Raw genomic sequence first — 8008 nt, forward strand, 5'->3', positions numbered from 1 at the left:
GGGGGTTTGGATTTTGTCAGGTAGGTTATCAATCCATCTGTCTTCCCAAATGTAGTATTTGTGCCATCCCCTATCTTCCAGATGTAATATTTTTGAATGAAAGAAATTCCTTTCCATATCCAAGAATCAGTATTCTTTGGCTTGGTATCCATTCTGATAACTTCTTGATTTGGATAATGAGATGCCTTCATTGTGATGCTCCAGAGAGAGTTTGGTTCTTCAATTAATCTCCAAGCAATTTTGGAAATCATTGCTAGATTGAAGTATTCCATATTTTTGAATCCCAGGCCACCTAATTCCTTTGGTTTGTTGACATCATCCCAACCAATGTAGAATAAGCCTTTAGATTTATCTTGCTCCTTATTCCAGAAGAAATCCCTTTGTATGGAATTTATCTATTTACAAGTACCTTTTGGGATCTTGAAGAAGTTCATTTTGTATGCTGGAAGTAGAGTTGACAGTTTGGATCATTGTAACTTTTCCTGCTGTTGATAGGTTAGTCTTCCAACCAGTCAGTCTATGTTTTAATTTCTCCACACAAGGCTTGAAATCTTGAACTTTGCTGCCATTGGTGAAGACTGGTGATCTCAAGTATTTATCTGTGTTGTCGATCCTTTGGACATGTATGGCTTCACTAATGTTGTCAACAATTTGGGGCAGTGTTTTTGCTGAAGAAGATTCCTGATTTGGCAAAATTCATCAGCTTTCCAGAGGATTGTCCAAAATCTTGGAAAATCTTGATGAGGTTATGACATTCTTCCATATTGGATTTGCAGAAAATCATGCAGTCATCTGCAAAGAGGAGGTGGTTAATGGCAGGAGCTTCATTGCAAATTTTTGTTCCATGTATAATGTTCTGAGATTCTACAAAGATTAGATATCTAGAGAGAGCCTCCATGCAGAATAAGAATAGATAAGGAGATAGAGGATCTCCTTTTCTGAGACCTCTAGTTGGTTTGAAGAAATTTCCTGGAGAACCATGCATTGACTAAGACATCCAGGTTGGTGGTGGAGATGGATTGGTGGATTAGGTTGCACCATTTTTTGTTGAAACCCATTTGAGTCATAACTTTGAGAAGAAATTCCCAGTTGACTCAATCAAAAGCTTTTTCCATATCAATATTCTTAATGCCCATGGTACCATTAGCTCCTTTTTTTTCCTTTTCTGGTGTTCATATGGTAAATAAGTTCATGAGATATGGCTTTGTTGTCTGAGATTTGTCTTCCATGAATAAAAGGAGATTAGAATGGGGATATAATCTTGGGTAGAAGGAGTTTGAGTCTTTGAGCCAGAAGTTTGGATATGATTTTGTAAGTGGTATTACATAAGGATATAAGTTTGAATTGAGATGGGGTGTTAGGATTTTCAGTTTTGGGGATGAGAAAAGTGAAAGTAGAATTCATCTCTTTAAGGAGGTATCCAGAAGTGAAGAAGTTTTGAACCACGTTGGTGATGTCCTCACCAACAACTTCCCAGTTTGCTTGGAAAAAATTTGGTGGGAATCCATTAGGTTCTGGAGCCTTGTCCCCTGCCATGCTAAATAAAATATTTTTGATCTCCACTGCATTAGGTGTCCTTAAGAGATTACTATTTTCAGTGTTGGTTATTGTGGTGGGAATGAGATTTATGAGGGATGGATTGATAGTTATAGGTTCAGCTGTAGCCATAGTAGCAAAATGATTTGTGAAGAAATTTGCTATCTCATTATTGTTATGTAGCCAAGTGCCATCTTCTTGTTGTATTGAAACAATTTTATTCCTTCTGTATCTTTTCTTGGCAGAAATATGGAAGTAGCTGGTGTTTTTATCTCCAAGTTCGATGAGCTGGTCCTTGCTTTTAGTCTTCCAGAAAATTTCTTGAATATTCTGCCAATGTTCAACTTTCTTCTTAGCATCTCTGATAGCATGTTCTCTGTTGTTGTTAAATTGATTTTTGGTGATCCATTCCAAGTGTTGAAGACTGTCTTATGATTTGTCTTGATGTTGCCATATATTTCCTTGTTCCACTTCTTTAATTTGACTTTAATGTCTCTGAACTTCCTAGCAATCTTGATAGCAAGAGAACCTTTGTGCTGAGTCTTCCAACATTCTGCAATGATTTCTTTACAATCTTTGTGGTCTAGCCAGGGACCAAAGAATTTGAAAGGAATATGTCCCTGTTTCCAGTTAGGATTGGTATTGAGAAGGATAGGGTTATGATCAGAGTCAATGGCACGAAGGTTGGAGATGGTGGAATTTGGGTGAGTTTCAAGCCAGCTTTCATTGGCTAGCCCTCTGTCTAATCTTTGTTTTGTAAGATGATGACCCACTCTTCTATTATTCCATGTGAAAGAACATTCAGTATAGCCCAAATCAGTAAGATTAGCTTCTCCCAATTTCTCCGGAAAGATGTTAGCTTCATAAGAATCAATAGGATGCTGACTGAATTTTTCATGATCATGTAAAACAAAATTCAGGTCATCCATTATCAACCAAGGTAGAGTATTAGTCTTATTAGTGTTTTCTATCATTTTTCAAGAGTGCACTTTATATAAAATAGTGTAAGGACTCCCATAATAGCATGTGAATAACCAAGGTTCCCCCACACTAGGATGTACAGTGGCACTAATATGATGGTTAGAGAAGTCTCGAATAGTGACCTTTAGGTTGGTTTTCCAGGCTAAAACAAGGCCATCAGCAGTATTGGATTTTCCTCTAGGATCAACAAACCAAAAGTTAGTGACACTTATATTGCTGAGGATATCTTTTAGATTCTTAGTTTGTTGTTTGGTTTCAGATAGAAAGAAGATGTCAGGATTATGTTTGTTTCGTATGTTATTTAGGTGCCTACTAGTGTTTGGTTGTCCTAGACCTTGACACTTCCAAGACATGATAGAGAAAAATTGCCAGAAATAAGAAACAATAGGATATGAGAAAATGATGATTAAGTATCCTAAGTAATTGAGACCATAGAGCATGGTAATGTTGGGAGTACTTAAACTATACTTGCATGAAGTCTTCAGGACTAGTGCAATCTTTATAACAGTATAATGCAAGCTTTGAGTTAGATAGAGAGTTATGGAAGGGTATACCTGAAAAATTAAGAAAGGATTTGCTCCCTCAAGACAGCCAGTAGTCATATCAGTCAGGTGATCAGGAAAGAAAGGATTTACTCCATAGTAGTCATATCAGGAAGAATAACGGTAGAAACCAATTTAGGCAATATGATTGAATTAATCTCCATTAATCTTTTGTTTCTGGCTGGCTGATTGGCACTTAGGCAGCAAACTAAAATTATCAAGAACATAAAAGATTCGAACTAATTCGGGCGGACCAGGTTTGGGTTGGATTATCAAGTCCGCACCGCTGCCCAAATGCTTAAGATTCTTCGCTTAGATAAAACTATTTACAAGATCATCATTTCATCAGTAAAAAAAAAATCGTCTCAAATACTGATCGATCAGTTTCCACATCAACTTGTGTTTCCGCCCCTACGTCAAGCGTCATAGCATCAGGCTGCAACATGGTCAACAAGTTAACGTGGTGGTTAAATTTGTATTGAAAGTTTGGTGTTTACTGGATACTGCCTAGGTCGATTTTGTAAGGATCAAATTTGTGCATGCAGTAGTATCGACAGCGGGACACTTAATTCACTAGGAAAATGATTTGTATGTTGTAGCTAGCTATGTAGTATGTTGGAATATTTTCAACGCCGCTAACCAAAGGGGGGTCCTGGGGGGCATCGCCAGGTGCAAAACCCTTTATAAATAGCTTCTCCCAGTTTCGTTTAACATATAAGAAAAATCAATCTGTTTTCTCTATTTCAAAAAGCATCATCAGAAATCAGAAATCTCTTTGTGTGTTCTTGATTGAATCAAGGGGTACAAACCTTGAATTCAGTTTTCGTTGCAGGGCTTTCATTGTATCCTGAAGGCAATATTTCGCATACCTGTTGTAATCGCCAATTGTTATTGGGAGGGTAGAAATATTTGTCTAAAAGAAATTTATACAAGCCTTGAAAGTTTTGGAGTGCAACAATTTCTTCTCTGTGTCATTCATCCTTTGTGAAACCCATTTTTTTTCCAACATAGTAATATGCATTATGTGACCCAACTCACCCAGTATGACAGTATGAACTCCGTTTTCTATGAATATAAAGATGCAGACATACAAGTCAGAACGTTTGATCCTCTGTTAACTACCACCATGGTATATGTTTCTCTCCCTTGCAGCACTGCCAGACTGATTCACTGCAATGAAGCTAATTGTCCGTCTTTTAATACTGCTACATTTCCGTCTCCGAGACAAGGCTCATTATAGCTAGGCTTCTTGCACCATATTATGGAACCAATAATGTTCATGTGAATCTGCAAATTACTCTCTCGGCCCTGATATGGTTACCAATGGGTTAACAGAAATATTTATTTAGCCCAAATCAATACTGACAAATCTATCGACAAAACGATTAGGGAATGAAAGATACGGCAATGACATGGAGAGGGATCTCTTAAGTGACATTTACTAACAGTCTAACACCACCACTTTATTCATGTTTAGGCTTTAGATGTTCATACTTCGCACCATCATGAAATCCGCATGCAAACCAAAATATAAGAGATTTGCAAGAGCAAGTTCATTGACTGCAACATCAAATAGAATGCCTTATGCCTACGCACCTTTTTTTTTTAAATAACCTTGAAGATAATAATGAGGATTGAATTTAACTATTTTTAAAAGAACATATAATTTCTCCAAATTAAATGCTAAACTATCTATAATGGAAGTTTTTTGAGAGATGGAGTAAGAGACGTGTAGGAAGAACGGAGAGTTAGTAGAGACGTAGAGTTTCTCATGCTTCAGAAAAAGAAAGTAGAGACGTAGAGGAGAGAGGAAATCAAAGGGATCAGAGCTGAAGAGATGATAAATGCCAGCTCATGATCTCAATTATTATCAAAAGCTCTTTGCAATAAACCTATAAGCAAATCAAACTCATCAATCTGCCAGAACATTGTGTTAACATATAAGTGGAATCATGTAGAAATTATATCTAACGATTGTCATGGAGGGCTGGGTTAAATCTGATTATACAGTGCCTTAATTTTATCTATAAAAACAAATCAGTTTGTAGGTTTACAATATCACCATAAACCATTATTATCGCAATTAGAAAAGGATGGATGTACCAGTTCTCCTTGTATTGCTGCAGCAATGGTTAAGAGAGACAATAAAAATGTGTTCAAATTTACACTTACTATCATTTCTAATACTTGCCTTACCTGTTTTACTTCTTTTTAAGATCCATAGAGTTTGTTCATTATCTAAAAGGTTATCCGATACTTATAAACTACCACCTTCTCCTCCAAGGATTCCTATAATCGGTAACCTTCATCAAGTAGGAAAATTAGTTCATCGATCCTTCCAACATCTTTCTCAAAAGCATGGCCCATTGATGTTATTACACCTGGGTCAATCGCCAACTCTCATAGTTTCATCCGCAGAAATGGCTTCGGAAATAATGAAAAACCAAGATCTTGTCTTTGCAGATAGACCTTCTACTACCACTGCAAACGCATTACTTTATGGATGTACTGATATCGCTTTTGCACCTTACGGCGAATATTGGAGGCAAGTGAGGAAGATTTGCATTCTAGAGCTATTGAGTGTAGAGAGAGTTCGTTCATTCAAGGATCTGAGAAAAGAAGAAGTCGATGCTGTAATCCAGAAGATATCGAGTTCATGTTTATCAAGGGCAGAGGGACAAGCAGTAATTAACCTAAGTTTATTACTGCCAACTCTAACTAATTAACAGCATAGTTTCTAGGTGTGCTTTTGGTGTTAAGTATGAAAATGCTCACGAAAACAAATTTGGTCAATTGTCAAGAGAGCTTTCAGGATTGCTGGGAGCTTTTAGTTTTGGTGATTACTTTCCAACTCTTGGTTGGATGGACGTTGTTAGTGGATTATCTAGTAAGCTTAAGAAGGTGTCTCAAGAACTCGATGCTTTTTTTGACCAAGTCATCGACGACCATCTCCTTCGTCATTCGAAATCACAAAATGGTCATGGTCAAGGAGAGGATATTGAAAAACTAGACTTAACGGATATTTTACTCCTTTCTCAGAAGGACAATCCAAATGTCTATCGCAATAATGTCAAAGCAATAATCCTGGTATGACTTCTCACTCTCCTTCGATCTTTTCCTAGGATTTTCAGTGACTAATTAACTCAATCCTATGTCGCTAATAGGATATGTTTGTGGGTGGAACTGAAACAACCGCGACTACCATGGAATGGGCAATGGCGGAGCTCATAAAGAATCCAAAAGAGATGAAAATTGCTCAAGATGAGGTGAGAAGAGTAGTGGGGAGCAAATGTACATTAGAAGAGGAGGACATAAATCAGATGGACTATTTGAAATGCACTGTTAAAGAGACTTTACGACTTCATTCTCCTATACCTACTTTACTTCCAAGAGTATCATCAAAGAGTACCCAAATAGCAGGTTACGATATCCCTTTCCACACAAAAGTTTACGTCAACGCATGGGCAATTCATAGGGATGCCAAAATTTGGAACGACCCTAAGGAGTTTTGCCCAAATAGATTTATCAACAACCCCATCGAGTTTAAGGGCCAAGAATTTGGATTCATTCCATTTGGTTCAGGAAGAAGAGGGTGTCCAGGAATATCATTTGCCATCACAGTTGTTGAGTACATTCTTGCGAATCTCTTGTACTACTTTGACTGGGAACTTCCTGCTGGTGACAAAAGAGAGGACCTTGACATGACCGAAGCTGTTGGTCTTGCGGTTAATAAAAAGATCCCTCTCAACGTTGTGCCAACAATATACGCATCACCCGTGGAAAATTGAAAGTCACGCATAAAAATATCTCTCTTCTGGTTGATCTCTGTGAAAATGTTTGTTAACTATTGTATTGTCTTCCCTCAATAAGAAAAAAAGTACAATATGACATTTATTACCTTGTTTTGGATGTAATATACTCCCTCCGTCTCCATTATATAGGCGGAGAAGTGAGTTTCTCTTGGAATAAAAAATTCTTTAAATTTCCTACATTTCCATCTTCTTTTCTGTTTTATCCTTTGTATAATTTCCAACACTAGAAACGTTAACTTAATTATGGTGATAACTACCTATAATAAATAAGGACAATATATAAAAAAACCCATCTTGTAATTGAAAGTCGTCATATCTAATGGGACTACAAATTTTTATAACTCCATCTTTATAATAGGGACCGAGGGAGTAGGATGCCGTTTGTTGTTTGTTAGGAAAGTAATAAACAAAATACTGTTTTGCGTGTAGTGAGCCGTTGTTTCTGTACTCTCAGGCAGATAATTCATGACTCGAGGTCATGGAATGCATCAAAATTGAGTGACGTATTTGATTAGCAATCAAAAATATGGGTTAGACAAAGATGTACGACAAGATATGGTAGAAAATGATGCTATTAAAATATTATGCAAATCAATGGGTAATCTTTTCTCGGAGAACAAAGAACACAAGATTGCTAATAGGGGTATCAAATTACTTGGGATATACCAATATACATATAGGACAAAACACATATTGGTAAGGAATTGGTACACCCAAACAATTTGGTATCCCCTGTTAGCCGCCTTGAAAGAACACACTACTTCTTCCAAGACATTAAGAACCTATTACTTAAATACAATTTATTTTCTTTTGGTTTTGTAGATCGGATGGTTAATAATGGGGCTCATGAACCTAGCCAATGTGCTAAGACTAATTTTGGCCATATCCGGTGGTCTGTTCCACCAATTTGGCAAATGCCTACTATTTGTACAGGCATTAGGAAAGAATAGTTGTTTTGTTTTTCTTTCTTTTGCTTAAAAAAAGGATGCTTTTGCTGGATTATTCTCGGCAAGACTCAGAGTTACCCATGGAAAAATCTCCATCAATCTTTTGTTTCTAGTTGTTGCACTGTGAAACTGCAAGGTTAGTTTGGATTTACTTTTTGAATTATTACAATTTGAAGTGGGTGTTTCAATA

The 8008-nt window shown here is 36.9% G+C and overlaps 1 pseudogene; it reads left to right on the forward strand.

Annotated features, from left to right (window-relative positions):
* Positions 1-5152: 5152 nt before the first annotated feature.
* On the forward strand, positions 5153-6850 carry LOC113305326 (annotated as a pseudogene).
* The last annotated feature ends 1158 nt before the right edge of the window (positions 6851-8008 follow it).

The sequence above is a fragment of the Papaver somniferum genome, chromosome 8 (genome assembly GCF_003573695.1).
Source record: "Papaver somniferum cultivar HN1 chromosome 8, ASM357369v1, whole genome shotgun sequence".
Classification (NCBI taxonomy): Eukaryota; Viridiplantae; Streptophyta; class Magnoliopsida; order Ranunculales; family Papaveraceae; genus Papaver; species Papaver somniferum.